Source organism: Podarcis pityusensis (genome assembly GCF_964106645.2).
Source record: "Podarcis pityusensis genome assembly, chromosome: 6".
NCBI lineage: Eukaryota > Metazoa > Chordata > Lepidosauria > Squamata > Lacertidae > Podarcis > Podarcis pityusensis.
Window position 1 is genome coordinate 17,004,373 of NC_138030.1, and position 25,672 is coordinate 17,030,044.

Genomic DNA, 25,672 nt, shown 5'->3' on the forward strand with positions numbered 1-25,672 from the left:
GCAGGGAGGGTGAGGTGTGGGAGGGGGGCAATCTGTTTATCAAGCATCCCATCAGCTTCATTTCTCTGAAAGCGGTGAAGATATAAGAAGTGATTGTAAGAAAGACCATGAAAATGTTATCGGTACTGAGCACTCTGGACCGTGAAACCAGGGATTACTAAATGCATTTCACATCAGCAAAGGAGAAACTGTATCAGCTGGGAAACAAATCTATTTTTTTCTGAAAGCTCAGTAGAATTTAGTGTTAAGAAATTGCAGTCTGTATGTATCTACAGCTAATAGCCTTGCACAGAAGCAATACAATGTTTCCTCAGAGCTCACAAACCTGATGATGTCATTCTGCTCTCTGTCCAATCCGGTTGGAATATTCTAAAGAGAAGCAACTGACAGCCCCCACATCAAATCCAGCCATTTTAGCATCTACCTACCCCATGAACTAATCAAGTAGTAAAGGGAATGAGTGGAATTAGGCCAGTCTGAACCCCTACCCCCAATATTCCAAAAATATTATTCCCTCTCCCCCACCCCCATGAAAGCAGGAGCAGATTTTATGCTGCATTCTGAAAATAATTTCTCTGACTTTTTTTGAGAAGGGGTTGCTGTTTATCATGCTACGTAATTTCCACTTGGCCAACAGTAGTCACTCTACTTTGTCTCAGAGAGAGAAAAACTCCATAGGTTTGGGAAGTGCCCCTTGTTCACTTGGGATGTGGGCTGGACCCATCACTGGTGACATCAGTATTGGTGATTTGCTAGTGCCCTTGCATTATTCATTTGCAGTAGAAATGTTCTGCAAGGGCTACTGTGACTCCCGTGTCAGATTGTTTCAGGAAATAAGACAGATTTCCAGTTTGTGGGGGAAGTAGTTCAGTATATTTTATGAGCCAATCCTGTGCTGCCCATCTCTTATGAAAGCTGCTCTCTGCCTTCCTGCTCCACAATATACATGACAGCATCTATGAGCTGTAATCCACCACAAGGCATGAGGAACATCAATGGGTTTGATGCCCACTGTGCATTTTGAGAATGAGAGCCATGAACAGATAGATGCTATTCTTGCTTGGCCAAAATTAGCCACTTTGCTTTGTCTCAAAGAGAGGAAACACTTTTGGGGTGGGGGGAGTGCATCATGTAGTTGCTAGGCAACTGCCTGGCACGTCTTCATTCTCTTCCCTGGACCAAGCAAGATAAGATACCTGGATGCTCAATCCATAAGAGGCATGGAAGGTGCGTAACTTCTTGGTGTGGAGCCACACAAGTGTCTGCAGGCTCCAGTGAATCCCCTGCACAACCTCTACAGAAACCAGGGCCTGTATGCATACACAGAGGGGATACTGAGAGATGGATTTCCTTAGGAGGATTCCTACAGTAGCATGATAAAGAATGCATGCGAGGAGGGGATGGAGCTCAGTATCAGAGCACATGTTTTGCATGCAAAACTGCCCAGGTTCAATTCCCAGCATCTATAGGTAGGACTGGGAAAGGTAGGATTAAGAAAGCATGTAGAACCACTGCCAGTCATTATTGACACCACTGAAACAGACAGACCAATAGTGTGGGTTGATAGAAGGTAGATTCCTAGGAAGGAGTTAAGGTTGTTGTATACTGGGCACCCTGAGTGACTGTCTGAGACAGAAAATGTGGGGTACAAATTATACAAACAAACAGATCCTCATTCTCTCCAAAGGAAAATAGCAATTCATTTCTTCATTTTCCTGCTAATATTTTATCTTTGGAAGGTGCCAGTTGCAACATCCCAGTGTTGCTAAGAATCATGCCGAGGCGAAGTTGACTTGTTTTTGAGGCCACAAGGCTGTCTTGTATTTTGTGCAGCTGAAGGAAATTATGTTCTGCTTGAATGCATAAACCCAAAAGTGGTCCAGACAAACTGAAGCAAGTAATTTAATGGGATATCCCGTACTGATGGCCTTTCTGCTAGCCATCGGCAGCCTGGATGCATCAAATGGGTGCTTTACAGTTGGCCAACGGTAGAGTCTTTTGATGAGTTCAAGTACAGGGCTTCACATTCATATAGTTCCCATGCTAGCTGCATATTTTAGCATCATGTTTCTTCCACGTGCAGCCAGATTTGACAGATATAAACTCCAGACCTACAGTACATGCATATATAGTGTGGATATTTTTGAAGGTATGTAAAGAATCTGAAGACACTGCTGCATCTGTTACATATGCAAACAGGAAACTAAGAGTTACTGTATGGATTCTGGGTGAACAGAAGCCAATTCTGTCTTTTGAGACATTTGTGCCGTTCTCGTTACCTTCCAAGGACAAATGAGCAAATCTATTTGTAGAATTTGGACCTCAATGCACAATTTTTAATGCTGTACTCATGAAATAAATACAGAGCCAATAAGATAGAGACATAATTCAAACACTTCCTTTAAAAAGGAAACCAGTGTGCATTTAAAAGGCCAGGATGTAGGAATAAATTTTAAGCAAGCCTAGTGGGCACCGAGAATCACAGACTTGGAGAAGGACTTGTAGGACATTTTGCTTGATGCAGGAGCTAGAACACCCCTAAAAGATGGCTGTCCAAGCTCTGCTTGAAGACCGCCAGTGAGTGACAGCCCATTCAACCCATTAGGAAATGGACTCCATTGTAAATTTGCCCTTGCCACCAAGAAGGCTTGAGAGTTAAGGATTGCTCTGTGATGTCCTACCACTGAGAACTGAGCTGATGTGGAGTAACTTGGTGAGATGGCAGAAAAGTGGGTGGTACAAAGAGACAAAAGGAGGTTGACGGGGGCATTCAGATATCAGGATTTCAATGCTGCACACACATTTTGAACTTTTCCATGACAACCAGCAGAATGCTAGTTATTTTAAAAATAAGCAAAGCATGCATGTTGCCTAATTTGCATAATTTACACATTACAGAATCCATCTGTTCTTGGAGCAGAATTTTCATGGGTTTTTCAAATGTGGATTGTGTACAGCAACCTTGAACACAGAAAGTCACCCAATTTTCTCACACTCGAAATGGGGCCCAACAGCTTTGTAGCTCTGGCACAGCTATTCAACCCAGCCAGCACATTTGGACCAGACTCTAACATAGCCTCCTTCACCCCAATCCTTTCTTTACCTAATACACTGCTTCTCCCTCTTCCAGCAATTATGCTCCTGCCCTTGTGGGGCATTCACCCAGTGCTACGGCCAACCTAAATCTCTCCCTCAGCTGCAGTCCTGCCCACGGTTGAGCATCCATAAGCCACATTACCTGTGCCCAGTTGTAGTTCCAGTCTTCCTTACAGGAAATAATAGCTTGGAATAAATCTAAAAACTTCAGCAGAATACGGGAATGGCTATTTTAATCCAATCAAGTGTTTTAGTGAACGCTACTTATGAGCCAACAGATCGGTCTTGGCGGCAGTTCACAACATCGTCTGTCTCTTATAAGGAGAAGGTGAGGGAAGAGAAATGACACAAGAGTATCCACACTGATACTGAGCATTGCAGCATAAAATAAGGGCTCATGTAATGCAAGATTAACAGAGCAAGCTGATCCAAGCCAACTCAGAAGCACAAAAAAATCCAAGAGTTTTGTGGCACCTTAAAGACTAACAACTGTTATTAAAGCATAAGCTTCCATGTACAAAAGTCCTATTGTAACAGACTAGCATAGCTATTCCTCTGGAAATGGCTATGCGAAAGTAAGTCTCATTGAGTATCCAATTGAGAACTAAATCCCATTGATGATCCTTTGGGTCCCTTCCAAAAACTTGAAATCATTCACTCATGCTATCATGGCTCCACTCATGCTCCCTGTAGCACAGACATATCTGTGAAGTCAGGCTATACTCCCGAATCTGAAACTGGATTCTTCCTTGTTCTGATTTCTGTGTGTTCAGATTTTCTTTCACAAAGACTGCAGTGGGCATCTGACCTGAACCACAGGACAGCAACAGAAGTATTATCTCAGTGTGAGATGTGCCCAAAATCGCACAATTAAAAACTCATTTGTGCAATGATAAAAACATGAGTAGCTCCCTTGGTGGGTGTCTCATGTCTTTTGAAAGCTGCATTCTCTACAGAGCTTTGTGAAGTCTGTGCAAGCTGGCCTAGTGACTCAGCTGCTCAAATGTTGATCAATTAGCTGCTTGTGGAAGAAATAAGAGCAAGTTCAAAAAAGGCTCTGTTTAAGGCCAAGCATGAAATTCAAGAGAAAGGTCACAAAAAGACCAAATTGCCAAAAGAGGTAAAGGTTGTGAAGGAAGTTAGCTTGTGGCAAAGATATTGAAAAAAGGATGGTGTAATATTTATCAGGGCATCGTCTATCAGATAAAATCATAAGGAAGGTGTCCAGCAAAGCCCTGTGGGAACGAATAGGCGCAGGGAAATAACAACTCTCGTTCTTTTCAGTAGGATTCCACAGGAGAACTTTTTATAGGACTGTACCCATATCAGGGTACAGTCTGCTTCTTGGAAGAAAAGCTGCTTCTTGGGAGAAAAGCAATGACAAACCTAGACAACATCTTAAAAAGCAGAGCCATCACCTTGCCAACAAAGGTCCGTATAGTTAAAGCTATGGTTTTCCCAGTAGTGATGTATGGAAGTGAGAGCTGGACCATAAAGAAGGCTGATTGCCAAAGAATTGATGCTTTTGAATTATGGTGTTGGAGGAGACTCTTGAGAGTCCCATGGACTGCAAGAAGATCAAACCTCTCCATTCCTAAGGAAATCAGCCCTGAGTGCTCACTGGAAGGACAGATCCTGAAGCTGAGGCTCCAATACGTTGGCCACCTCATGAGAAGAGAAGACTCCCTGGAAAAGACCCTGATATTGGGAAAGATGGAGGGCACAAGGAGAAGGGGACGACAGAGGACATGGTTGGACAGTGTTCTCGAAGCTACCAGCATGAGTTTAACCAAACTGCGGGAGGCAGTGGAAGACAGGAGTGCCTGGCGTGCTCTGGTCCATGGGGTCACGAAGAGTCGGACACAACTAAACGACTAAACAACAACCCATATCAGGTAAGAGCAACAAAGCATATGACCTTGATCCAGCTGTAGTTGTGTGAAACTAGTCATTTGTATATCAGCTGGGGGTCTCACACATTGATATAGATCCTGGAAGAAACACCATCCTCTGTATGTTCCTCCTCATATGTTCCATATGAGGACCTTCTGCCACCTTAAGAGGCATGGCTGATGGCTACAAAGACAGGACATTCTTTGTGCTGGATGGCATCCTATGAAATGCTTGGCCAAGAGAGGTGCATTGGGACCCACACCTCTGGATTTCAGGCAACTGACAAAGATGCAGCTGTCCAAAAAGACATTTTCTGTCTGGTTCTTGGCTGTGTTGGAAATATGAATGTGGTTTGTATTCTTGGGTATAACTTGTAGATTGTTTTGGTTTTATTATTACTACTATTTTCCCACCCTTCAGCCCAAAGATTCCTAGGAATCAATGGAACTATGAGCTGTGCCCCTCCTGCCAATCTTAAGTCATGGGCTTGCTGGTAATAAGGGAAAAGGTTCTTCAGATATTTGGGTCCTGGGCAATGTAGGGCTTTTAGACCTAAGGCCACCACCTTATGTCAGACTCATTAGCATACAGGCAGCCAGTGCAGGTCATTGAGGACAGTTGTCATGAGATCCCACTTTGTAGCACCAGTCAATAATCTGGCTGCCATATTTTGCACCCGCTAAAGTATCCAGACCATTTTCAAGGACATAGAATGTGTTGCAACACATAGAATGTGTTGCCCATCACTGAAGCCATTTGAGTTTCAAGACAAAGTGATGATTCCAAATCTGATCCTTCAGGGAGAGTGTGCACCTCCATCCAGAACAGGCCATCTATCAAACTCAAGGACCCAGCAACTGCTCACCAACACAAACTTTGCAGATCTAGACAATTCATTTGGTAGGGTTTCCCCCTGTCTGAAACAGAAACTGAGAAGTCTCAGTCTCAGGAATCCAAAGACTTAATTTGGACAAAGTCTCACTAGGGCTCAGCCCAAACATCTTCTTTTTGTGTGTGCCATCTGTACCTGTTAGCAATTAGGGAGAGAGTCCCACACTTGAGGGGAAAGGCTTCCAGATCAAAGGGTGATGTTTCCCTACAGACTTAAGTCCCATAATCTCTTGTACTAAAGATGAGGAACTGGAAATCCCCTTCAGTGCTTAGCTGTGGGAAATGACCTTAAAGAGATGTGTGTTTTCTTTTGTAGTGGTCCAGGCAATAGAGTTCATTATTTACCTTATCAACTTAATTGGCTTTTCTGAGTTGCAGCTAAACAAAATCCCATTTGGTCCAGTGGCATAAAATTTGTTCTTGGAGATGTCTCACCTCAGAGAGAATCACATAGCCCTGGTTGGTGGGGCTGGCTAGGCCAAGGTCTACACCCTTACAGGGGTCACACTGTCCACTTTCTGGAACCACCTGGTCCTGCTCTTTCTCCCCATCCTTGCTATGACTGCTCTCCTACCCTTTCCAGGTGGGTTCCATCTATGAGGTGTGAAGTGATGGAACTCCTTCCTTGCTGTTAAGCAGATTGTGCCTGGATGGAGGGAACAAGCAAGTGGATAGCAGTGCCTTGCAAATGAGGGCCTCCACCGAGGGCATCTTGTTCAAGCCCCCTCCTCACCAAAACAACCATGTAGCCACCACTGCTGGTTGGCAGCTATCAACAGGTGTTGTATAATGCAATTTTACTCATGCACATATTTTTGCAAGCAATTTCCCCACTTATAATGCATTCTTTTTGTATGTTATTCTTAGCCATGTGTGATTTTTAAAATTTCACTCTTTCCTCTAATATATGCATTATTGGGGATTATTGGGTTGTCTTTGTTTTTATTTTAATTATGTTTTTGTGTTTTTTATATAGCAGTTTTATGTCATGAACCACCCTGATATCTACAGGTATGGGGGGTATACACATTTAATAAATAATGATAATAAATAATCATCACTTTGTTATCAAATAATCAATTATTTGTTTGGAGACCTGCCTCAGAAAACTAGGAGAATTGCAAATTTCGAAGGATAGTTGTATTTCAGTTTGAATATTGCTTCAGAAAGTGCAAACCAGGTAGGTCCAAATTAAACTGAATTTCCCCCTCATCCTTATCCCTTCCAGTAACATGCAGAAGTAGTACTCATTTAATGCAGTGCCATCATATTGTGTGTCTCTCTGTCCAGGCTCTGCATTACTGGGCACAACTGGCGTGTACGGGGGAAATCACAAAATTATGATACGTCCTCCTCAACATTACCTCCAGGGGCATTCCAGCCTTTGAATGGAAAACTGCCTGGAAAATATATGTAAGTGGCTCTGAGGTCTGAAGGAAGTATGATAAATAACTTTTTTTAAAAAAAAAATGACAACAACAGTACCACAATCTATTGTCATTGCTTTTCTATTACTCCCTCTAATGGCAAAGTCACTGAGAAACAAGAGGGATGTAGCAGCATATGCAAAACAACAACAAGACAACAGCAAACAAACCCAAAGCAAAGCAAAGCAAAACAAAAACAAAACAATAAGCTATGGGAGCAAAACAATCCCAGATGTGGCCCACAGAATGTTGAGCATCAATTGGAAAGAAAAAATGGAGAATTCAGTGAGAGTGGAAGGAAATAGAGTTTCCTTGTTGCTTCAGCTCCATATCTTGGAAGAAGGCAGGCAGGCTTGAACACAAGCACTTTTTTCATGGTTGAGAGATACACAATAAGTTCTCTACCTTATAACAACCAGACTGCCCTGTTGAAACATGAGTAGGAAGGGAAAACACTGCTTCCTCTGAGTTTCCCTAAAAAGACACCCCTGCAACATAGTAACAAGCAAGTAAAGCTTGTTAAAATACTAGCAGCTTTGTACTCAATAATACTTGAATTCTAAGGAACACAAAAAATCAGCACTGTTTTGAAATCAGTGGTACAAACCAGTGCAGTTTTTAAAACCAGTGCAGTCTCCCCTCTTCATTCAAAATGCTGTCCAAACACAGATGAAAACTTTCTCCTCGATCTCAGGGACATCCATGCAAAATTTGGTTAAGATATTTTAAGAGGTGTCTAAACGCAGAGCAAATCATTTCCCAAAAGATATTGTAGATAACTGTGGGCTGGGCGGAAACGTTATTGGTGGCACCAGAGGTCCGAATATCATCCCATTCACGCAGGACCCTCCTTTTTGAGTTGCATCAGATCCAAAATGGCTTCAGAAATGTGAACTTTCTCTCCAGCTTTCAGTTTTAACAGCTGAACAAGAACGGCATGTATCAAACGTGATCCTCACTCCCCTAAGCACGGCTACAGTATTTCCAAGCGCCCAAACAAATTGCTGAACAGAGTGGGGGACACCCCAATTGCCATGCCCACTCAAATTCCTGACTGATAGGCCTAATGAAATTACTAAGTTTGCCTTCTTATTTCTGGCATTAGACAGGACGGCATGTCCAAAGATTATTCCACCAGACATGTTCTGCGGATGTGATGGGATTAGCCAAATTTCAAAGCTTATTTTTGACCTCCAGCAGAAAATTGAGCACATACGCTATTGAAGCCAACTGGGACTATAGAACATCAAGTTGATTCATCAAATTAGCTCAAACATAATTGTGCTGCATGACTGGCTATGGAAGTTGTCAGCTATAAACCTGTCAAAAAGCCATCAGCTTTAATGTTAAATAGAGAAACAAAGTAATGTTGTTCAGAATTTGACGTTTGTTGGACTTTAGCCTGCTAAAGGCTGCTATCTGCTTTGTTTCCTCTTCGAAGAATTTGTAGTCTCAAATGCGCTCTTGATAGATTGCAACAGACAAAAGGCGCAAACACGCCTCGCGAGAAAGACCAGCCTCAACAAAGCAGATATGCAGCTACATTCTTTATCTTAAGCGTGAATTAATTCCAAGATAACGTTGCAATGCACACATGTTCAGAGAATTTCCCACAAATGGTGCCTGTGTTTCTACCCTTTCCCACTATGAATGTAACTGATCTTTTCCTGGGCATCATCTCCCCCCCCTCCTGTTTTCTATTTAACATGTTGAGCACTGAATATGCAGCAGAGATGGGTGACTGACACACACACATCACCAACATTTCCCTCGTAAATGTGCTCTGGCTACAGAGCTATTTCCTTTAAAAGTTGGAAAATATGCTTGGTTATTTCTATAACCAATTATGACCCATTTCAAACCCATTCACACTACCAATAATATCATTAGCATGTGTCAAACCTCCATGAGCATCCTTTGATTCCCCCAACTAGAGATGGGATAGGAATTCAATTCAGTTCTAATGTAAAGGCGAAACTACTGAATTTGTGCTTTCCAAGACAACAGACGACTCACAATGCAGGCATCCTTCGAAAGATTGCTCTGTTCTGAATTTTGGAGTGCAGTTCTCCTGCCAAGTAATATGAGCAAAAAAATGCATATACTAAGGTAAAACACATGTATACAAATGCATACATCGACTAAAACAACAACTTAGGGGGAACTGCTTTGCAAACATGAGTATATTGGGCAAAATTTCATACAGAAATGTGTACAGTGGTACCTCAGGTTAAGAACTTACCATATTTTTCGCTCTATAAGACACACCAGACCACAAGACGCACCTAATTTTTGGAGGAGGAAAACAAGAAAAAAAAAATTTGAATCTCAGAAGCCAGAACAGCTAGAGCGATCGCTGTGCAGTGAAAGCAGCAATCCCTCTTGCCGTTCTGGCTTCTGGGATAGCTGTGCAGCCTGCATTCGCTCCATAAGACGCACACACATTTCCCCTTACTTTTTAGGAGGGAAAAAGTGAGTCTTATAGAGCAAAAAATACGGTAATTCGTTCTGGGAGTCTGTTCTTAACCTGAAACTGTTCTTAACATGAAGCACCACTTTAGCTAATGGCTGCGCCGCCGCTGCACAATTACTGTTCTCATCCTGAAGCAAAGTTCTTAACCTGAGGTACTATTTCTGGGTTAGCGGAGTCTGTAACCTGAAGCGTATGTAACCTGAGGTACCACTGTATTAGGAGAAGTTTGCACTAAACTGCTGAGGAATTTCAAAACAAAATTTGCAAACGGATGCGGAAATGTGGATATTAAGGCTGGGGAAATGGGGGAAAGAAGGAGATACTAAAATTTTCAGGTTTGCCCACCCTGCCATCAACCCAACTCAACTCACTTGACAGTGGCAGCTGGGCAGCTAAGTTCCTTCCTGCCCCCTTTCTTCCAAACTTGCTTCATATGAAACGCTCCCCTAGCATGACCCATAAGTGCTGAGGGAGGGAGCAAAGGGCATGTGGTAAAGAATTAGGAGTTCTCCCCAGGTTCCAAGCTAGAGGAAGACTATAGGGTCGCAATGCTCACCTCAGATTGAAGGCAACCATTTTGAGTCACTGGGATTTGTATTCCGAGCCAAGGAATTTCCAACAATAGCAAGGGACGACAGACATAAACTCCATTTGGTTTTTCAGCCTGAATGATTTCTGAGGCTGTGTATCTTCCTCAGTTGTGACTGACTCAAAATAAAAAACAAAAACCCCAAAAACTTTTCAGGGCTGTGGGGGGTAACCGTTTCAGGAAGAAGATGCTTACAGAACAGGTGCAACTTTCCCACCAAGGGTAAATGTGGCTTCTGAGGCGGAAATGATATGCAAATTAATTTCATTACACACAATTAAAATATGCGCAGAAGCTGCAGCCCTCTGGCTCGTGATGCATCTCCGACATGGCCTTTGGTGCTGAAAGGGGTTCCCGCCCCTGCGATAATAATTGCAAGGTTAGGCATGGCGCATGCTGGTTTTCACATTGCAGGCCATTCGCTGCCATTGCGTCGGCCTGATATTTTAATAGCCATACCTGCTCTGTGTGCTTGTACTTCCCCCACCCCCTGCATTCTCCAATTCTTTCTTTCTTTCTCCTTCTTTTTTTTAAACAGATGCCTGTAGCCGTTTTATAATTTATGGACTAGACACAACGCTATGGTCTGTAATGTGTCAATGTGTATTACAAGGGACCCTTAGCCCACTGAATATTGACATGATAGACTGTAAACTAGTAGCGCCGGCTAAGTCATGATGATTTAGCATGTCAGTGCATAGTGAGAGAGAGCTTCCATCCATGGACTACTGACAGGATCATTTACAATGATGCAGGAAAAGCCTATTATGCCTTGTTGTACATGAAGAAAGGAGATTATTCCCAGCCAATCACCCACTGGAGGAATATGCCACCTCCATCATGCCATCATCACGGCATCATATTCCAGTGTAGGGACCAAAAGCAGGGAGGGGAGCAGAGGAGAACATTTGGGATAATATCGGAGGTCTTTGCCACCATAACCCATAAGGCAGGCAAGTGGTATTGTTTCATCTTGTGTTTTTGTTTTGGTTTTCAAACTGAATTTCTAACCAGGCCAATCCTGAGGGCTTAGGGAAGATAATGCTATTTAACTGTATCTCCTTAATGTTTATTTAGTTCCCAACACTGAGGAGTGCATGTCACACAGGAGGGTGCTAAACCCAGAGCAGAGGGAGCTTAAAATCAACATCAGCTAAACAAGATAGAGGCTAAGGGGCTGCAGGTAAAAGACAGCAGGGATGATAGGGTAGGCCTGTTAGGAGCAAAGCAGTCATGGTGCTGTTGTGGTTGTGCTGCAAATACGCTGCAGATAGGTCGGTCCTTTTAGGCATCATCCGAACAAGAGGAAATACATAATAATAAAAAGGGGGCAAAGAGCAATATGGAATGCATATTTGCTTAGAAATTCCATGTGCTGGTTTGCATGTGGTACATGCAAATTTAGAAATAATATCTATGTTTTAAACAGAAATACAATACATCTCACTATCATGGGGAATACTGTGACCACAGGACCTGTAGTCCCACTCAGTCTGCTGCCCAGGTGTTAACTGGTTGCTAGACCATTTCTGGGCCCAATTCAAGGTGCTCACATTAAGGTTCAAAGCACTAAAAGACTTAGGGCTCCAAACAAAGGATTCATTCAGAGAGAGGACTGACCTCTTCTGCAGCTCTTCTGCACAGTAGGTCACATGGCCATCATCATTGGTGATCAGTAGGTTTTGAGAAGCAGGAAGCAAACCTTCAGCACTGGGCCTTTGTTTCGACCGTTCCCATCATGAGGCAAGAGCAGGCAGATTGTACTTGGCAGGTGTGATGTGCAAAAGCCAGGGCTGGGTTGCAATGGTACCATTGGTTCATGCTGAGGCTAGACTTAGGGTTGCCAGGTTTCAGGGAAAGGGCCATACCTTGGTGGTAGATCAACTGCTTTGCACAAAGGGAGTTCCAGGGATCAAGCCTCAGCATCTCCATGTAGGACTGGGAATCAGAGGCAGATTTAGAGGAGCACAACCTGTTCAGTCATTCTGGGTGTACGTCCTTGAGAAGACCACAGGAAAAGCTACAACTATTATTTAGAACGGAGGGCTAGAGGCTGAAACATTGCAGAGTCCCTGCCAGTCAGTGTAAACAATACTGAACTAGATGGACCCAATGGTGTGACTGTGCCCCACTTTCTTATGTTCCTAGGATTTTAGCTTCCCAGTCCCCAGTAGAAAGTAACATCTCCAGGTTGTTGGACAGAACCAAGGGCCAGACCATTTTTATGTAAACTCTAGTGATCCCAGACTTGGAAGTGCAGTGCCATGGCTTTGCTGCACCAACCACCACTAGCTTCCAGGCTGAAGGGTATTAGCACTCCCCACTCATTGCCCTTCTACTGCAAGGTGCAAAGCTTTCCACATTTCAGCAGGTACATCTTCCACTTGTCAATTCTTGTGCACTTTTCACAGACTAAAGGGTGCACATTCCAAATTAAAACACCAGCTATGGAATATGCAGTTCCTGGGAGGTCTCCCATCCAGATACTGATCAGAGCCAGACCTGCTTATCTTCAGTGAGGAAGTGGGTGCATGTTCCTTCAGACCATCCCCTGGGACCTTTGGATTTGAACTATGGTGTCCCTAACACAAACCTAACGCTCTATCCCCTGGAGTACAACTCAGCTAAAAGCCTCCCTGTGGTTTACTTGCTACAGGAAATCAATCCAACAGAGACGAAACCCTGAATAAAAGCTGCTATCACAGCTGGACCTAGACTCCAAGCCTTCTTAATGAATTTCTCTGAACAGGTTTGAGCTCCGTCCCTGCAAATCACACGTATTGATTTAGGATACAGGGAGAAGCGCAGAACCCACAAAAGCAAGACTCTGAAATCAGAAAATGATTGCTTCTCTCCATCTATTTCTTGAGTTCTTAAACTACCTGTAAACCAAATTTTCTCCTACGTATGCCAGCTACTAGCCTGAAGCCAGTCTTCTTTTTCTGGGAGAGAAAGAGAAAGAGCGCTGAGAAGTAAATCCCTGAAAGGGGCAATTTCAATAGGAATCTAGCAGACAGCACCAGTGGACAGAGATATGGGGTAGTGGGTGGGGATCTTCTCTGGTATCTGGTCTAAGTTTGCATAGCATACAAAGTGGCGCATTAAGGCAAAGGGTTGTGTCCAACACTAGTCCTACTCAAGGGGTAGACCCAGTGAAATTGATTAAAATACAGTAGCCATGCCAACTAAAATTTAATGAGTCTACTCTGAGTAAGGCTAGCATTAGACACAACCCAGAATGTCTACCAGGCATTTTCTCAAAAAGAAAAGAAAAGAAAAGCATTAGTAGCTCTTGGGAACTGTCACCCAAGTTCAACCATGTTTTCTAGATGATCAAGGGTCTGGAAACCAAGCCTTATCAGGAAAGGTTGAGGAAGCTGAATAAGGCAGGGATCTGAATAAGAGGAAACTGGAAGGAGATATGATAGCCACCTTCAAATATCTCAAATGCTGTCATATGGAGGATGGAGTAAGCTTGTTTCCTCCTGCTCTGGAGGACAGGACCCAAACCAATGGATTCAAGTTACAAGAAAAGAGATTCCAACTAAACACCAGGAAGAACCTTCTGGCAGTAAGAGGTATTCAACAGTGGAACGAACTTGGTGGACTCTCCTTCCTTGGACTCTCCTTCCTTGGAGGCTTTTAAGCAAAGGTTGGATGCCCATTTGTCATGGATGCTTAAGTTGAGAATCCTATATTGCATAGATGACCCTTAAGAGTCCCTTCCAACTCTATGATTTGATGATTCTAAGCAATTTGTGCTTTGTTATTGCTCAAGGCCATTTTTTTATTTGTTCATCCATTTAAAAAATGTAACCCTCTGATAACATAAACTCCTCTCTCTCTCTCTCTCTCTCTCTCTCTCCCCCCCCCCCCTTCTCCTGCCTCTCCAGGTCTTTCTTTCCCTGTCTCGCTATATGTTTTTGACTAAGCTCTAACACAACTACTGAGACTTGAACTATGATGGCTTTCAGTATTAACGTTCATAAGATTTGTCACTGTCACATCTTGCTAACACTCGGTGCATCTCATTTTCTAAATATAATGTATCACTGTTTAGTGGCAAAAAATGTAAATTACAAGAAACCTAATCATGTTCGAGAAACTGAAAATATATGATCCCTGAGCCCCTCAGCACTCAGGGTATAATGCAGAATGCTTACCAATTAAATACAACAACACAGCACTGTGAGCCTATGGGACAGCGACATCAATCGCCATGAGCTCATTTATCCCCATTCTGTATAAGTCCTATGGATTTCCAAGGGTATCTTCTCAGTTGGATGCAAGAGATAAAGTGTAAGAACTCGTCTAAGGGGAGAAGAAGCTAATAATTTTTCAGCCCCATTTAGGATGCTTGACGCTTCCTCTACAGCTGGTTAAAAATGCTAACCATTAAAGGACGTTAAAATAAGAATGAAATGTATACTAATTAATGAAATCTTGTCAGATATTTTATGCGGCCTCAAAACTGCCAGGATATTGCAGGGTTTGTTTGTTTGTTTGCTTGCTGGTTTTCGTTTCCAAGTGGCTAGGGTAGTTTTATGTCATGCCCCCTCCCCAGCGCAACACTAAACCAATTAATATGTACAAACACAATGCACCAAAGCTTTTCTTGATTTTAAATGTGCCTGGAACAACTCGATTCACCAGCTTTCGACAGCTGGCTAACATCTTACTAAAGAATTTGATGGTAACGGTAATCGAATTGATGGCCTTCTGTACATTTTCGGGGCTAAACACATTACTTATACACCAGACTAGACTTCCCCCAATCTGGTACTCTCCAGATGTTTGGGACTATAAATTCCTATCAGCCCCAGAAGCCGATGAGAGTTATTGTCCAAAGAATCTTATGGTAGTGTAGATTTTGCAGGTCTGCATCATTCAAACTGGAAATGGAGGATTGTGTGTCAAGTAGTGATTCCGACATTGCATGGGATTGGACTATATGACCCTTGGGGCCCCTTCCAGTTTTACAATTCTATGATTCTATGAATGATTCCCTATCCCTGCCTCAAAGCTCAGGCACATGCACAACACTCCCCACATATAGAAAGCTAGCATATCAAGGAGGAGGTGGGTGTCTTCCAAACTGTGGGTAAGTGACACACTTTAATTAAGGAATATGAATGCTATTCTGTGGAGTCCTGTTTAGGATGAGCACATTATGTAGATAGGCCCATGCACATTCACATTGTGGGTGGAGGAAAGGAATGAGGGCAGTCACTCTCCCCACCTTAGATGAACCATCATTCATAGATTTTCAGCTTTCATTTCAAGCATTTCTAGAATCTGAGATGTGACTGAAAAAGTACAGGCACGAGTCATCTCCTTTGTGTGAGATAGATATATATATATATATATATATATATATATATATATATTCCTGCTTTGAAAGAATCCCTGCCAACTCCCATACACAGTACTTTTGTCTGGCCAGCAGAGAGATCAGGATAAACTGGTAGGACTCTGGGTGATTTGCAGCTGGCAAAGGCGTCTGACTCTCAACTGCCTAACAACCGCAGCAACTGAACCCTGGATTAGGTTTGTTGGGGAAATCCAGGTGTGGAAGTCTGTGCAAAAGGACTTGATGAGCCTGGTTCTGGCCCTAATAAAAATTTCCGGGCTGAGCATGTGCACAGAGGCACCTTGTTCTTTAATCCTGAGTGTGGGTCTACTCACCGGAGCCACTACTCTGCCCTTTGCTCTGGTGGGCGGACTTCAGGGTCCCTCTCAATGGCCACATTCATGTCGCGCATTTAAAGAACTATGACTTTAAATAGTCATGGCTTCCTCCCCCCCCCCCCCCTGAGAATTTTGGGAACTGTAGTTTGTTAAGTGTAATGAGAGTTGTTAGGAAAGCCTTTTCCCCTTAACTGAGCAAAAATCCTCAGAGTTCCTTGTGAAGACGGTTTGGTTATTAAACTCTGGGAACCGTACCTTTGTGAGGGGAATAGCGGTCCCATAACAACTCTCAGCACTCTTACTTTGGTAACTACAGCTCCCAGAATTCTGGGAAACCGCGACAGTTCAAAGTGGCATTGTAGCTCTTTAAAGGTATGGTGTGAATGTGGGGGGGAAAAGAAAGCAGATTCTGTAAGCTTGAAGTCTGCCCACCCCAGGAGCTTCACGTTGCAAGGAAAGTGGGTGGAAATGTGCCGGGGTCAAGGTGTTCGGTTTTCCTACAAGCCCCCCTCCCCCCCCGCACCCGCCGTTTGACAGATTTCCTACTGACAGTGCTAGGTATAAAGGTGTTATGTGTGTAGGTAGGAGATACATCACTGGGAGGTGCAGCAAAATGGGATTTTAGCGTGAAAAGCATCTGCAAAAGGAGCTCTTTCCCAATAAAAGCAGCAAAAATTAAAATTACCCTGCAAATGGATTCATTTATGGTCAGCCTCTAACCCCTTCAAAATAAGTCAGAATTTTCTATTAATAACTGGTTTTGCTATTGCTAATAGCTCAAGCCCGTGGCAAGGCCTACCTGTCCTTACTAAACGGCTTAGTATATGCGTTAATGGACGTTATTGCTGCCATAAATTATCTCCAGACACTGACAAAAGGAGTAATATAAGGTATATTTTTTTAAAAGCAGTAGCCAGTGCATGGCTGAGTGATTGAGTCAGAAAATGAACCATACCTTGGGGTTAGCAAATGATTTTTCATCAGCCAGCAGGCTATTAAGCACACCTAGATAATAAACGGATGATTTCAGTGGTAATTCTGCTAGGTCCTCATCTTTTCCATTTTAACATTCCATGTTACTTTTAAAGGATTCACACATTAGATTGATTTACATGGTGGAGGAGAGAGAGCCAATGATGTACTTTAATGTTGAAAGCAGTGCATTATTATTTATCCCTGGATCTCTGGCTCCCTCTCTCCCCTCCCTGCCGCCCCTGCCCACCATCACTCTTTCAGGAAATGTTTGAAAAATGCCCCTTGGGAACACATCATCCACACAACCACACCGGAAGAAGAGCCAGAGTTCTTGGAAAGCAGGAGACATATTTTACCCTCCATTTTGAGGGTGAAAGAATGTCCCCCACGCTTCTGACTCAGCTGCTTAAGGAAAGAGGAGGCTGCATTCCTTGCCTAGATGGGCAATCTACTGCATTCCAGATGTTATTGGACTCTAACTCTCATCAGCACCAGCCAGCAGGGCCAATGGTCAGAGATGATGGTATACCTTCCAACATTTCTCCAGTGAAAATAGGAACATCCTATTCCATTATTATTATTATTATTATTATTATTATTATTATTCCCCACCCATCTGACTGGTTGCCCCAGCCACTCTGGGCAGCTTCCAACACACACACACACACACACACACACACAAGCACTAAACATTTACAAAACTTTCCTATACAGGGCTTACTTCAAATGTCTTCTGAAGGTTGTATAGTTACTTATTCCCTTGTCTCAGAGGTTGCATAACTCAATACCCTCCAACATTTCTCCAATGAAAATGGGAATGTCCTAAGGAGAAAGGGGAACATCCCAGGATCAAATAAGAAACTGGGGTGGCTTCTGTAAATCCAGTACTGTTCCTGGAAAAAGGGGGCACTTGGAGGGTCTGTGATGGGAGTTGGAGGAGGCATGGGGTCTGCACCCCTGCCCTAGGCCAAAATATCCACATGCATCAAAGGTGGTACACAGCCAATGCTTTATCTGCACTTCCAGACTTCCAGTGCTACATTTATAAAAGGCTTTTCACAAAGAAATATACAGTCAGGCCCTCTTTTGCTGTCCACAGAGTGTACTGGATATTGGTAGCTTTCCTTTTAAGGCCGCAAGTTTCAAGTTCGGTGTTGTTTTCTAACTCCATATAAGTCCTTTTCACGCATATTGCTCATGTGTAAGTCTTATGCGTAAGCAGGGCAGGCTTAGGAAGAGTGCACTAAGCTTCCTTCCCTACCACACACTGTTATCTCCATTGACCTTTGTGAATTATGCAGGTCTAAATGGCATCGGTTTGCTTGTGCAGTTTTCTGGTTTTTGCAAATCTGAGGGATCATAAGAAGAAGAAGAAAATCCTCTATCCAAGAGTGAACTGGAAATAGTTATGAGCACAGATAGAAAAGAAATGAAAGCATTGAGGAAGTAGTGGGCATGGAAAGCGCCAATTGACCCACCCAAAAACAAATTGTCTGATCCCAAGTGGAGCATTTTGGAGCCAGATTTTCCCCCACTTAACTGGATTATCCTTTACAGGGTAAACTTGAATTTAGAGAGGGGAAGCGCCAGGACTGGTGTGGTTTGTGGGTAACATCATGCAGACTATGCACATTAAATGGGTACACAAACAGCTGCAAACACACAGTAAACTCAACTGGTAAAGGTAAAGGGACCCCTGACCGTTAGGTCCAGTCGCGGATGACTCTGGGGTTGTGGCACTCATCTCACTTTACTAGCCAAGGGAGCCGGCGTACAGCTTCCAGGTCATGTGGCCAGTATGACTAAGTTGTTTTCTGGCAAACCAGAGCAGCGCACGGAAACGCCGTTTACCTTCCCCCCAGAGCAGTACCTATTTATCTACTTGCACTTTGACATGCTTTCGAACTGCTAGGTTGGCAGGAGCAGGGACCAAGCAATGGGAGCTCACCCCGTCACGGGGATTTGAACCGCCGACCTTCTGATTGGGAAGCCCTAGGCTCTGTGGTTTAACCCACAACATCACCCGCATCCCTAAAAGTCAACTGGGGACAAGCCTAATTTCAATTCTACATGCACCATAGGATGTCAGTCAGATTGCACACCCCCCTATCTATCTTGGGAAACTGCTATATGCCGAATGCCAGAATCCAATGTAAAATTAGAATCTGAAGGTAATTTCCCTCCCCCCGCTCCCAGTTTCAATGTGTTTTAGATATTGACATCTGGCTCCTGCAGGATGCATTTAGGCAACTTAAATCTCAGATTGTTATTGAAATGAATTCCAAACATTTATTTATTAATGCTTAATGCCTTCTGACCGTATTTCTGCCCAAGGCACCTGCCGCAACAATAAAACGCCATAAAACAACAACCTTAAAACACTCACATAAAATTATCTAAAAACCAAAATTCAGTAGAAGAACCATAAAATGGCAATCCCTCAGACAGTAAAACCAGTGATAAACAGTAAAAGCAAGCAGACAATGTTAAATATCAATTTGTCAAATTCAATGCTCTTCGTTTCCTAACCCCATCTCTAAATCACATCCATAAGTGAGAATGTCGAAAATAACTGGATTCAACGAGCATACATTGGATTTTCTTTTCCTCCTAGGAAGTTCAGATTCAAAACTTGAGACACCTCCTTCACTTCGTATTTCAATTTGATTCTACAGCAGCACAAAAAAAATCCCAAAATTAAAGTTGAGTATGCATGCCTGTACATTAGCTCTCTTTGCAGAGTTTCTTTCTCTAGAGTTTAAGATCCATCGGGATTCCTGACTTCCTAGGAGGCATGGGTTTCAATCAATAGGGTACTGCCCTTTCATAGTTAAACTATGGCATTCACTCCCACAAGTAGTAGTGATGACCCCCAATTTAGATGGCTTTAAAAGAGGATTAAACAAATTCGTGGAGGATAAGACTATCAAGGAGTACTGGTCATGATGGCTGTGTTCTGTCTCCACCATCACAGGCAGTACGCCTCTGAATACTAGTTGCTGGGAGCTACAGGTTGGGGGGTAGTCCTGCTGCCCTCAGGTTCTGTTTATGCTGTGGCGGAGAAACCCTCTCTGGTACCTGGGGCAGGGCATCCCGTATGGACTGCGCATGTGCAGCATCCCGTACAGAGTGAAATTACTGAAGGCAGCATACAGCATATTATTAGAATGGGAGACAAAAGATGAAGAGGTAAAATCAGTTATGATTAAATGGGCACAAGATGTAGGTCACAACATTATGATGGAAGATTGGGGGAAATTATGGAAAACTGATTTAAAATTTACAGATTGTTCCCTATTGAAGGAGAATTACATGAAGATGATGTACAGATGGTACACAACACCAGTGCAGTTAGGGAAAATGTACAAAACTAGTTCACATATATGTTGGAAGTGTAAGGAAAAGGAAGGGACATTTTATCATATGTGGTGGGATTGTAATGTAATTTTAAAAAATTGGGAAATGATATACAATGAATTGAAGAAAGTGTTCCATTTAACATTTGTTTAAAAACCCGAGGCATTTTTGTTGGGGATTGTAGGGAAAGACCTGCCAAAAAAGGTGAAAAACATCTTCATGTATGCGACAACGGCCGCGAGAGTTCTGGTAGCACAAGGATGGAAGACTGAAGAAACCCCAACTAAAGAATCATGGCAAGAAAAATTGACGGACTATGCAGAAATGGCATAACTGACATATAAGCTACGGGACAAGGATAACTGTGACTTTAAGGATGAATGGGAACCCTTTACAAAGTATCTGAAGACGCAACAAAGTGAACTGGACTCCTTGGCAGGTTTTGAATAAACATTCACAACCTTTTAATTGATAATAATCAGCTAAATAGATTGAGGATCTATAGAACTTTGTAACATGCAGAAAACAGCAGTCTCAGAGAAACCAAAAACTGGAACTGAGGGAAGTCGGGGGCGGGGGCGGGTGGGTTTTGTGGGGGGGAGGAAAAATGGGGGGGGGGAACAAGGATGATATGTTTTTGAATAATATGTCTTGTTTTAATTTTGAATAAAAAAGTAAAAAAACAAAACAAAACAGAGTGTGCATGCATGGCAGCCTGTACAGTTGCCGTGCAAGAGGCAGCCCGTATGGACGGTGTGTGAGAGCGGCAGCCCGTATGAACGCCGCACAAGCAGCGCCCATACAGACTGCGCGCACCCTCGTCCGCTCTACAGCTGGGAGGCCATCTTGTCACACACCCCCAGAGTGGCACCCAGGGCAGACTGCCCCCTCCGCCCCCCCCCCACTTCCTACGCCCCTGCGCTTATGGGCTTCCCATGGTTGGCCACTATGAGAACAGGATGCAGGCCACTGATGCACCTTTGACCTGATCAGGCAGGGCTCTGTTGATGGGGATAGCTCAGTTGGTTAGACTGAGTGTGGTGCTGACAACACCAAGGTTGCAGGTTTGATCCCCGCAAGGGACAACTACATATTCCTGAATTGCAGGTGGTATGACTAGATCATGGGTAGGCAAACTAAGGCCTGGGGGCCGGATCTGGCCCAATGGCGCTTCTAAATCCGGCCTGCGGACGGTCCGGGAATCAGCTTGTTTTTACATGAGCAGAATGTGTCCTTTTATTTAAAATGCATCTGTGGGTTGTTTGTGGGGCCTGCCTGGTGTTTTTACATGAGTAGAATGTGTGCTTTTATTTAAAATGCATCTCTGAGTTTTATTTGCGGGGCATAGGAATTCGTTCATTTCCCCCCCCCCCAAAAAAAATATAGTCCGGCCCCCCACAAGATCTATGGGACAGTGGACCGGCCCCCTGCTGGAAATGTTTGCTGACCCCTGGACTAGATGCTCCTCAGGATCCCTTCCAACTCTATGATCCCATGAGCTAGTGCTTCTATGAGCATAAAGTGTATGTTGCTTTGTTAAAGGCTGGGCTGCATCCAAATTGTTCCATGTCATAACCCTATTAACACATGATATGCCACGCATGAGCTACCGCTCAACATGTGCCCAGGATGATACATTTTTTGGCATCATATTCCATACACCTGGGAGGTGTGAATGTGTACGCAAAAGAAAACGCCTGTACAAAAACGAGGAGAAAAGTATTCCGCCAAATATACTGTTTTCTTAATATATTCCTGTCTTCTTTCATTTACTACAATTATTATTTTCTTGAAAAATAAAATTTACAGTTACCTGGTAATTACACACTGCCTAATCCAGTTCTGTAAGCAATAATTTTCTTTTGGTATTCTTTGTATCTTGTGCTTTGCTGGATATTTTACTTTAAATTTAAACGAGCGCATACCCAGTGCCACCCCCCACCCCGGCAACCTCCCCTTTCTCAAATAGAAGACTATCTCCTGCCAAAAACTTGCTAGCCATTTGTTCCAGCAAATGTTATCGTCTGAATAATTTCGGATCCTAGTTACATTTAGCAGGGCAAGCACTCTTGTAACTACCCAAAGTGTCGCAGAGATGATAAGGGAGGGTGGGGGGATGATAAAGAAACAAAAGGGATACACGCCAAGCAGGCAACAAGGGACATCATTAATTCACAAGGCCCTGATTAACTAGAGCATGAGTCTGTATCAGCCAGCAGGAGGAAGAAGCAGAGAGAGAGAGAGAGGATTGCATCAGAGTGGCACAAACTCCGATATCAACTGTGCTACGAATCTGCTAATATCAGCCAACTCTGTTCCCTAACTCATTCCTTCTGTTGTTGCAGCAATGCAATGTTGCTATTACACCCGGGTAATGCCTGCTTTGACTTTTTACTCCCAATTTCCACCCACGGATAAATGAGATTAGGCCTGCAACTGGAAATGCACAGTCTATTAATTAGGTTCAGCGCTGCATCCAAAATCCTACCTAGTGCTGGGGGCTGGGGCAGGAGCTATGCTCACTGATAGAGCCCGTGCCGCCTGAGCCGTTTAAGGACGTGCACGGATACTTATTTTTCTAGCTACTCGAGTGTGCAAAACACTTTCCAGTTACCGTTGCGTTAATCTTCACAGCATCCCCCACGAGGCCGACAGGTTAGTATTATTGTTCCTTATTTAATGATGGAGAACTGTCCAAGCCTGAGAGAAAGCAGTGGTCCCCAGTGCGGGGCTGTGGCAGAGGCACAAATTGAAAACCTTGTACAGACATGACAAGTTTCTCAAGAGCCAACCAACTAGGCCACTGTGGAGGGGAGCTTTGAGGCCTTTTCTGAAGATTTGAGAACCATACCCAAATGTGTTTGTTTTACAGCACACTTGAAATCTGCAGTTACAGATAGGTAGCCGTGTTGGTCTGCCATAGTCAAAATAAAAAAATCCTTCCAGTAGCACCTTTAAGACCAACTAAGTTAGTTCTTGGTATGAGCAGGATTTTTTTATTTTGAAATCTGCAGTAAAGGGAGAGATTAATTTTTTTAATTGTCAGGGAGCAGAAGTTGAAAAGTACAGTCAATGCTCACAAAACACCTATTATTATTATTATTATTATTATTATTATTATTTGTATACCACCCTATACCCGCAAGTCTCAGGGCGGCTAGTAATAATACTATTGCTGCTTACCTTATCTTCAGGTTTTATATTTAAAAGAAGTTGTTGCTAAAGCCTCCCTCGAGCTAGTGAAATATTTTCAAAAAACAACTGCCCCTGTGATCTTTGGATGAAGGGCAGCATACACATTCAATAAAGAAGAAGAATGATTCACTGTGGGTACCTTCTAGCTTTTTAAAAGCCTAGATTAAAAATAAAATAAAATGTTGGCGCTCTATAGCAAAGTAGTGACTAGAATATAAGTCATAGCTACCTGTGATTCCATGCCCATCCCCGATTGCCCTTCAGAATTTTTGAAAGATAGCTATGAATTGGTTAAGATGGATACACTTAATATATTAGTCCAAAACCCCCGGAAATGCATCACCAAAAACAAGGGCACAGATATGCATAAAATTTGCATATGCTAATTCACACGTAGAGACACTCATTCAGAAATAATGACTATAATTTAAATAGAAAGGCATGTCAGGATGGAGAGGAAGGCTGTGACCAGGTGACTCATACGCCTGCTCAATCTGCTCCCCAGATGCAAACGTTTGATGGGTGACTTCAAGGCCTCTGCTCTTCCTTCTAATGGGTCTTTATCTTTTAGCTGGAATTGGGCCAGGCAGCCCTGCAGACAGAGGAACCTCTCCAAATAGAGGACCGCCACCTATAAAATGGGACAGGTGGAACTGTCTCCCTCCACGGAAGGCTGCAATTTAACATGAGGTTCAAAGCCACCGACATGTTGCGCGAGCCCTGATTTCTTTCCCAACTCTCTGCAGCTTTCGCGAGAGAAGGATTTAATCTCTTTCCCCCCCAGTTCGGCCTATGGCTTTTCTCGGCTGAGGCTGCCAAGAAGGGCCCCAGTTTGTGCCAAACGTGGCAGTGGCTTTTGTGATGCTGATCTCCGGCGACAAGAAGCTGGCCTGCGACCTGCCATTCATCTCGGCGAGGATGTGAAAATCTTCTTACGGATTTCCATTGAGCTGACAATGAGCAGCATATGAGCAATCCTATATGCTGTGCAACGTTTTATAAGTAATGCCTGCCTCTCCCTGCTTGGCGAGGGGAGGAGAAGGAGAGGGGGGGGGACGCGGGTGTGTGTGGATCTAAACAATTGACATTGTTCTGCCTCAAATGTATTCTTTCCTGCTTTTTCTCCCTACCCCCTTAAGCGGTTGCGGGGAGAGGGGTGGGGTGGGGGGGAAAGGGAAGAAATCAAATAGCCCCCGTGTCCCCTTACACATTGTCAAATCTGTTCTCGTGTTACTTCCCCAAGATCAGGAAGCTTTGCCCATTTCTGCATTACTGGGTAATCAATTTGTCATCACTATCAGGAAGCACAGTAAAGCCATCAGACAAAATGAATTACAGCTGTAGGCAGCGGTCAGGAGTTGGAACGTCTATATGTATGTGTTTGCACAGAGTACCTATTATAGACTTTTGGGCTGGAAGCACATAGACTGCAGTGCCGGCCCTTTTCCACACAACAGATCAACATTTCCCATCTGAAGGGCAAAATGGCTAGTTTTGGGTTGCTGCGTCATGTGTGCACAGCACAGCTTGCACACACAGCACATAGATTCCTACAAATCTATTTTATTTATTTATTTATTGAATTTATATACCTGGGGGGGTCTCAGAATAAAATCAAGATATAAAACCACAAAATGCATAATAAAAATGAAAACAACCCAATAGCTCTCCCCACAAAAACACATTTTAAAAGGGCATAGGTTATAAATCATATCAACCAAAGGCCTGGTTAAAAATGAATGTTTTTGCCTGCCGTCTAAAGGTGTATAATGAAGGCACCAGGCGAACTTCCCTGGGGAGAGCATTCCACAGATGAGGAGTCACTGCAGAGAAGGCCAGTTTCATATTGCCACCCTCCGCACCTCTCGAGGAGGAGGCACACAAAGGAGGGCCTCAGAAGGTGATCTCAGGGACCAGGAAGGACATATGGAAAGAGGTGGTCCTTGAGGTATTGCAGTCTTGAGCCATTTAAGGCTTTATAGGTCAAAACCAGCACTTTGAATTGGGCCCAGAAACTAATTGGTAGCCGGTGCAGTCGGACCAGGATTGGTGTAAGATGCTCAAACCGTCTTGCTCTGGTGAGCGACC

The 25,672-nt window shown here is 43.5% G+C and overlaps 1 protein-coding gene across 3 annotated transcripts in view; it reads right to left on the bottom strand.

Annotated features, from left to right (window-relative positions):
- The window catches only part of TSHZ2 (teashirt zinc finger homeobox 2), a 333,627-nt gene that overhangs the window by 273,299 nt on the left and 34,656 nt on the right, over positions 1 to 25,672 (bottom strand). The window lies entirely within an intron of this gene.